Raw genomic sequence first — 7,983 nt, forward strand, 5'->3', positions numbered from 1 at the left:
GTGTGCACTTGTAGTCACCAGGGGCAGATGGGTGGGTGGTGGAGAGTTGAGGGCTGGAGTGAGGGGGGATATATGGGCTACAGCCAGAGATGACAAGAACTCCCAGTGGGGCCCTGTTGCAGCAAGCACCGGAGAGCCGTGGCTGGCTCCTGGGATGCCACCTCCTGGCCGAGCCACTTGTCCAGTAAGGAACCCGTACCACCATTCCTGAGTCTTGACAGGCTCCTGCAAAGGTGTGACACAGAGAGCTTGAGGCATCGGCTCCAGTTCATTCAGGAGAATGAATCGGGAGAATGGAGGCGATTTGTTGGTGTCCTGAGAGCCTGGTTCAGAGTCACGGGCCAGGTCACATGCTGTGCTTGGGGTCAGGAAATGGTGGCTGCTCTGCTCTTGTTCCAACACGGGGGCATCTGGGTGGGGTCCTGGGCAGGCTTCCCAGTGGAGGATTTCTTCAGAGTAGGCCTTAGCGGGAGATGAATCAGTTTCCATCACAGGCCAAGGTCTGGGGGCTGGAGCAGCAGGTGGATCCTGGTAGCAATGAGCATCTTTTGGGAGGACACGGGGCTGGGAGGGGTTGGGTAAGATCTGAACCTGGTTCCTGCTTCAAAGTGCTTAGTCACCCTTCGGGGGTCAACAGAGAGGGAGGGCAGCTGGAAGATGGGCCGACGTGTAGGAAGCAGGGTGTAAGCATTTACCAGGTCACTGCTGGGGCTCCCACTCAAGTAACTCCCTCCCTGTACCCACAAGACTGCCCCTGAGGCTTCCCACCCATTCCTTGCACTTTTTTTTTTTAATCCTTACCCAAGGATATATTTATTGATTTGAGAGAGAGAGGAAGGGGGGGAACAATTGGTTGCCTCCTGCATGTACACACCCTGACTGGGCTCAAACCCACAACCTTTTGGTATATAGGGCAACACTCCACACTCCAACCAACTGGGCTGGCCACCCAGCCAGCCCCAACCCTCATCTCTCCACCCTCCTCTCAGCTCCAGCCCCTCCTGCCTCTTTGTTCTCAGCTTCTTCAACCTTGTTCCTCTTCAGGGCCTTTGTCTTGTTGGTACCCTAGAAAGAAGGCTATCCTCAAGTCTCAGGTGCAGATCCTCACAGACATCCCCAACTGTGTGGAGTCAGGGCTGGGCCAAAGCGGGCCAGGCTCTGCCTAGAGGTGAGGAAGTAGAAGGCTTCATGAGGGAGGGCATTGCAAAATGGATGCAAGGAGTTCTCTGCCCAGGCAAGGGACAAAAAAGGCGAAAGGAGTCAAACGTGCAAAGGCCTGGAGGTCACAACTCTTCTTCTGTTTACGGGAGAGGTGCCATTACTAATCAGGTGTAGCTGAAGTGCCTTATGGAGGGTGCCTGAAACAATGCCAGCTGGTGTAAAAACTAACCAACATAGAGCACTGGCTTCTTTTGGGGACCCCCAGGAACCAACTCTGAGACAAGAACTACAGGGCATGTGAAGGATTCCAGTGCGAGCTAGGGAAGTAAGATGGAGGGAAGGAGCCCTGCAGGGGTGTCAATTAAGGCAGTCCCTACTAGGGAGCCCTGGAGACAGCCCCTTGAGATAATGGTCCTTTTTACAGATATGAAAACTAAGTCATCTGCCTGGGACATAGGAAGTACCCAGGGCTGTTGGGGAGACAGCAGGGTGGTGGTGGGGCCATGAATCAGAGGTAGTGGTGTCTGCCAAAAGCCATTTGGGGAGCCCAGATGGCTCCCCACAAATAGAGGCCTGTGCCTCTTCTGGGGCTTAGGCCAGGGCCTTAGTGGGTTTGAGCCTGTTAATTCCTGTACAACATGTGACTAAGAACAGTAGCTACTCATAAACTATCTCGAGAATCAACAAGATGGTGCCTGGGAAGGCCATAACCTCAAGAAGGGCTTGGCAAGGGAGCCTCCGACGTGGTGGCATTGGTGTTTGGGGGCCTGGGATGAGGGAAAATCAGGGACCAATGGTGATAAATCCCAGGAAAGACGCCTGTCAGGCTGAGGAATGGGGCTTCACCCCATGGATATGGGGAGCTCTGGTGGTTGTGTTACAAAGGGAAGACGAGTAGTATCCAGTGTCGAAGCTGGGGAGCTGCCCATGACAAGCTCTGCTGGAGACCCATAGTGGGAGAGCCGGTAGCCTGGAGAGTAAAGATAAAATTAAGGACAGAAATTGAAGGGACTGCCGTCAGTCTTCAGAAGCAAAAGATGTTGATGATAACGTCTGCTTCCTTTCACAGAAAAACCCCATCTCTCTCCGACCCTGCCCCCAGCGAAATCCCGGCCCGCGCGCGCGTGCGCACAGGCAGCAGGGAATCCCCGGCTTCACCGCAATGCGTGGGAGGGGGCGTGAGTTGGGAGTTCCGTGTGCTCCCAGACCTCCCTGCGAGTGTAACCAGGACGACCGGGCGGGGCAGCGGGACTGCCAAGCGCTCTCTGCGCTTGCGCGGGGGTGTCTTTTTTTTTTTCCACGCTTCAGGGCTTTCCCGTAGTGAGCGGGGTCGCTAGGAGGGAATGCCGCGTCCAGCGCGCATGCGTCAGTCCCCGCTGGTGGGCCAGGGAATCCTCTGCCGCCGCAGTGCGCACAGAGGGCGGGGCGGGGAAACCGGCTCAAACCGGAGTGGGGTTCGCTGAGGAGGTGGCGGGGGAGGAAGCGAGAGCGGGGTCTTCCCTGGGTTCCCGCTAGGGCGCTAGCCGTCACCTTGGCAACCGGCTCGCGGGCCGCATTGCGGAGGTGGCGATGGCAGCGGCTGCGGGGAAGCCGAACGGCTCTGCGCTTGCGTGAAGCTTCTTGCTTGGGCCGGGGTTCCCCATCTTGCGCCGGGGGATCCACTGAAGAAGATGCAGGGAGGAGAGGAGAGGGTGGGCGTCGGGGGAAGGGCGAGTGAGGAGGGAGGGGTTGTGCAGGAGGGGCTGGGTTCCGGGCGGGGTGGGATGGGTGGAGAAACATGCAGGGTAGGGATGGTAGGGAGAGGGGTGCAGAAGGAGGAGGTGGGGGCGAGCACAGTAGGAGGCGGACAACAAAGAAAGAGGGAGAGGAGGGGGCTTTGGGGAGCAGTTAAGGAAGACGGACAGTGTGAGGACAAAGAGAAGCTATTATGAAAGTGGTACGGGGGATGGAGGATGTGTGTTCTGGGAGCGATGGGAGACTGGGAGAGAGGATGGATACCTTCGGGAACCCCACCCCAGCAAACCCTATAAGATTCCGGCCTAGAGTTTACATATTTAGAAAAATAAATAGAGGACGCCCAGTTAAACTTGACTTTGACATAAACAATGAATATCATTTTAAGTAGGTCCCATTCCATGCCCAGTATTTTATCTGGCAGCCCTAATCTTGGTCGGGCACCCCCCCACCCCGCCCGCTTTCTTCTCCTCCCTCCCCCCACACTCATGTCCTTTGAACCTTTCTGAAAGCCATTGGGGACCTCGCAGATGATGCTTTTGTCTCTCACCTCCTGGTTCCCTACAGCCCTACATGCTGGGTCCCACCCGGACCCCATTCCCTATGCCATCTCACACCCCTGGCCTTCAACGCCAGCATGAGGTCCAGTCCTGGCCAAGCATTGAAATGCGCAAAGGCGTGGCACTCACAGGCACCTTCAGGGGCCTTCTCTCTCCCCCAACCCTCACCCTCCACCATGGGCTTGGCCCTGCTGAGGTGATAGGTCCCCACTCATCCTAATTGCCATCACCTCCCGAAACCTCCAGAGCTTCCTAATCAGTGCCTGCCACCGGGAATCCCCGCCCTCTAGCTCACTCTCAGTTTCTGGGTATATAACAGTTAGTAGGTGCTTGAAAAACATTTAAGGTTAATTTTATGGAGGCAAGTGTTTGATTCCTCATCAGGAACAATAAACAATGTGTTTCCTGTCTCATAGGCACACATACCCTCTGTGGTCCTTTGTACCCTCCAACAAAGCAATTTTCCTTTTATCTTTACCTTTGGTTTTAAAAGTGTAAGATAATAAAACTTTGTGGGAAAACTAATAATGGGGAAGTTCAGCTCCTGAGGACCCCTAGCCCTGGACAATCTCCAGTGGCTCCCCACCCCCATCTTTGCTAATACTGGCCATGGGAACACTTCAACAGTTGCTTGTCCACTCAACAGTATGGGAACTTGGTCTCTGTAGATTATCACACAGCGGCATATTATTCTGGAAATGTGCTAAGTGGTCCCTCTGTTGGGAACCTGGGTGTTTTCAGTTTTGATGTCCTAGGCAACACTCCTGCAGAAGCAGGGTCTGGATCTTTTTTTCATGTCCTAGAAATGCCTTCCAGAGTAACCAGCTGGGTGGTGCTGTCCCTTTATTTGGAGCTGGGTAGCTTCTGGAGTAGTGCTGAGTCAAGAGTGGCCCCCTCCTCTCATCAGCCAGGTCCATGTTGCATTGGGTCCCACATTCTCTCCCCAAGAAGGTGAATAAGTGAATAGGCCACACCAGGAATTGAGGAGAATAAACTAGGGTGATGTGCACAGAGAAGGGCTGACTCGACAGGAGGTGACATTGGACCACACTCTGAAACACAATAGGGTGTGAGGAGAGCCAGAGAAGGACAATCCTAGCAGAAGGAGCAGCAGACGCAAAGGCCCTGAAACTGGGTGGGTTAGGACAGATGCTGGGCATGGCCAGAGCATAGTGAATGGTCCAGGGAGACAGCTGGAGCCCTAGTGTGGGAGGGAGAGCCACACTACATGGGACTTACAGGAGCAGGCAATTCAGGGTCCTCTTGGTTCAAGGAGGAGAGTTGGTTATGTAGGGTAGGGACCTGACTACTCACATGACTGAGGACAGAATTTTGTGGCTGCATCATGGAGAAGGGACTGTGGGGAGGCAGTGGGGACAATTGGTGCAGGATTGGGAGGAGACTGCTGAGGGCTACACGAGGCAATTGTCGGGGTTCAAGGGTGGGGGACCCCTCAAAATGTGTATTCTCTGATTGCCAACTCCCTATTGTTCATACAATGTCCGACTAAGCATGGGCTTCAGCCTATCCACCGGGGTGGTAGTCACCCCCACGGAGGTGCTGGGAGGGTATCAATAGTACACGCGGCCGTCTCCATTTCTGTCTCCACACTGCAGACCCACACTCCCCGCCCCCCTTTGTTCTTTTTCCCTCTATAGATGGTCATGGTCATGGTCACAGTGGCAGCACTCTCTGAGCATGTCTCACACACACACAATGGGAGGGGATGTGTTCCCAGTGGCCCCCCACCCCCCTCTGGAGGTCCCAGTCCTTCAGCTCCGCCTTCACCAAGGAATCCCGGCTTTGGAATCCCAGCCGCAGGACCGCGCCCAGGGAGTGCATTACCATTCTCGAATTGCTCCGTATTGGTTGGGGAGGTGGTTTGGAGGGGGAGGGCTATTTTGAATGAATGGAAGGAAAGGGGAAACAACAACAAAAAGATGGAGGCTTGTAGAAGCCTTCTTGCTCCCAAGAGGAAACTCCCCTCTCCTCAGGCCAAGGCAAAAGGTGGGTGGGAGTCAGAGAAAGATTGGGCAGGGTCAGAGGACAACCTGGGGAGAACTCTATGGTCTGGAGGGCGCCTTGCTTCTTGGGGATGAGGAGCTGGAGGACAACAGAAAAATGTAGCTGGCAGCCTCACAGACTCCCTAGAGCGGGAAGTACCCCAGAGGTGGGCGCTGTCCAGTTGCTGAAGTGAAACAGAGCAGCCTAAGCAGGACCAAAGCCATCACAGGGGCTGAACCCTGGGCTCTCCTTGCCCCATCTTCTTGCGACCCAGAACGTGGGAGCTGCAATATTCTAATTTGGCAGGGTGACCTTCACAGCCGGCTGACCACGCCTCTGCCATTCACGATCAGCAGGGTACCCCAATAATGAGAGAAGAGATGTTGTGGCCCAACAATGGCATAGAGAAGTTTTCTGTGGTTTGTTTTCTGCCCACCTGAGTTGTCCCCACCTTCATTGGGTGATTTGATCCTGGGCAATGTCACCAGCTGTCCAACACCTCCAGGTTCCCACTGGAACCCCGTCCCCAGGCAGCAGAGCCTGCTCAGGGTGGGGCTGGGTGCGTAATTGCTTTCCCCTCCCTCCTTGGCTCCAGTTCTTTCCGGGCACTGAAAAGCAGTCCCCAGAGTGAGGAGGGCAGCAGTAATCTGTGCTGCTGGGGTGCTGGGCCCTGGTCGGGGGCACCCCCTCTCTGGATCTCAGTTCCCCATCTGCGGAAGGAGGGCTTTGGTCCAGAGGAGGCAGAGGATCCCTCCAGCTCTTGGAGCATTCTCTGAGGCTGGCAGGCACGTTCCTGTGGGGAGGGGACTTGCTGGAGATTCAGAGGGGGATCCCCACAAAGCAGTATGGTAGGGAGGGGGTCAAGCTGTGGCTTCTCCCTGCGTGGGGTGGCGGGGCGGGGCCAGGACCGCGGGGAGGGGGCGCTCTGCGGCGGCGCACACACCCTCTGGCTCGCACGCCCTTGCCCTGCTGTGCACTTGCCTTGGAGCTCGGGCCAGGCGCGGGGCTCCGGCTGCAGCGGCTGTCTCCAGACAGTGAGTAGGCAGTGGGAGGGGGTGTTCCGGGTGTTCTGGGGGTCGTGGGGTGGAGATCCCAGCAGAGTTCCCCTTGTCTGTGGTGGGCATATCAGTAGTGGGGGGCATGCCCAACTTGGGGAATTCAAAGGAGGACCTGTGGGAGGGAAAGAAACCCCTTCCATATTCCCAAACACCAAACCCGAGTGAGCTCCAGATGCCCCATATCCCTGTGAGGAGGGGACTCCTGTTCCTGCAATTTGAGGTGCAGAAATATCTCCCACGATGTTGAAGGTGAGGACTTGAGGACCTCCCTCACAGCCTTCAGTTGGGGCAATGGGAGAGGGAAGGACTGGCCCCATTGCCCCCTTTCAGCTCCCCACCCCAATCATTTCTCTCTCTCTCCCCCTCAGTGTGGTGGGATTCCCCGCTCCAGGCAGAGCGGTTGGGAATTCCCCACCTGCCAGCCTTTTGTGCTTGGGAGCTTGATGCTCAGTCTCTCCCCTAAGCTTCTTCCCTCTCCTTTTCTAAAACCCCCACAGACAGGGAGATGGGCCAAGGCCCAAAGAGGGTTAGCACTTACCCAAGGTCACCCAGAGGGGCAGGGGCTGAGCTGGGTTTGTGGCTGACTCACTAACCCCAGAACACAGCCTGGTATCAGCATTAGGGTTTTCTGCTCCCTGCATTTAAATGCAGGTTTGAGGACCCTGTCTGGAGCCCCAGAACTGGCGGGGGGGGGGGAGGGGGTTACAGGATTCCTCTCCCCACAAGTCTCTACACCTTGCTGGAGCCTCAGACAGGACTGAGTGGAGGAGCCCCTGCCTGGCTCCCTCCTCTAGACTCCCAGGTCTCTAGTTCCTCCTAATACCTCCAACCCTATCCTCAGGCTGCCCAACCACAAAAGAAATCCAGGGGGCAGGGAGTCTCCCAGATGGGTGAGCCAGAGCACCATAAGCTGGTGGAATAATCTTCACTTTGATGCACCTGTCCAATGGATGACCTTGGCCCCCTGCCCTCCCAGGGTCAGAGTCAGCTCCAAGTTCCACCTGGCTGGACCGGCGGCAACCCCTAAGCCATGAGGGTGGCCATTGGCCCCACCCCAGACCCCTGGCAAGAAAAAGGGCAGGTGGAACATTCACAGCCAACTGTGTTTCTCCATTAATCCCATTCTGTGGCTTTGCTGTGTGCCCCTATAGCTTCCCATCATGGGGCTTCTCTGTGCCCCCTTCTGCCCTCTCCTTCAGGATGGGTACTGGGTGCCCATCTGGGGACTTGGAAGGCCATCCTGTATAGACAGAGGGAGTATGCCAGAGGGAGCTACAGGCCACAGAACAGTGGTGGACAGGGGAAAGATTTGGGGGTGGCCAAGAATAGAGCTGGTCGACACCTCCATCCTCACACCAGCTCGCTCCAACCTGACCCACCCATACTTCCCCATGAGGAAGGAATGGGGAGGAGGACAGGGAACAGTATGGGGAAAGGCAGAGAGGGCCTTCAGAGTGCAGTGTCCA

This window comes from Phyllostomus hastatus, unplaced genomic scaffold, assembly GCF_019186645.2.
Source record: "Phyllostomus hastatus isolate PE091 unplaced genomic scaffold, TTU_PhHast_1.1 phas_contig_98, whole genome shotgun sequence".
Classification (NCBI taxonomy): Eukaryota; Metazoa; Chordata; class Mammalia; order Chiroptera; family Phyllostomidae; genus Phyllostomus; species Phyllostomus hastatus.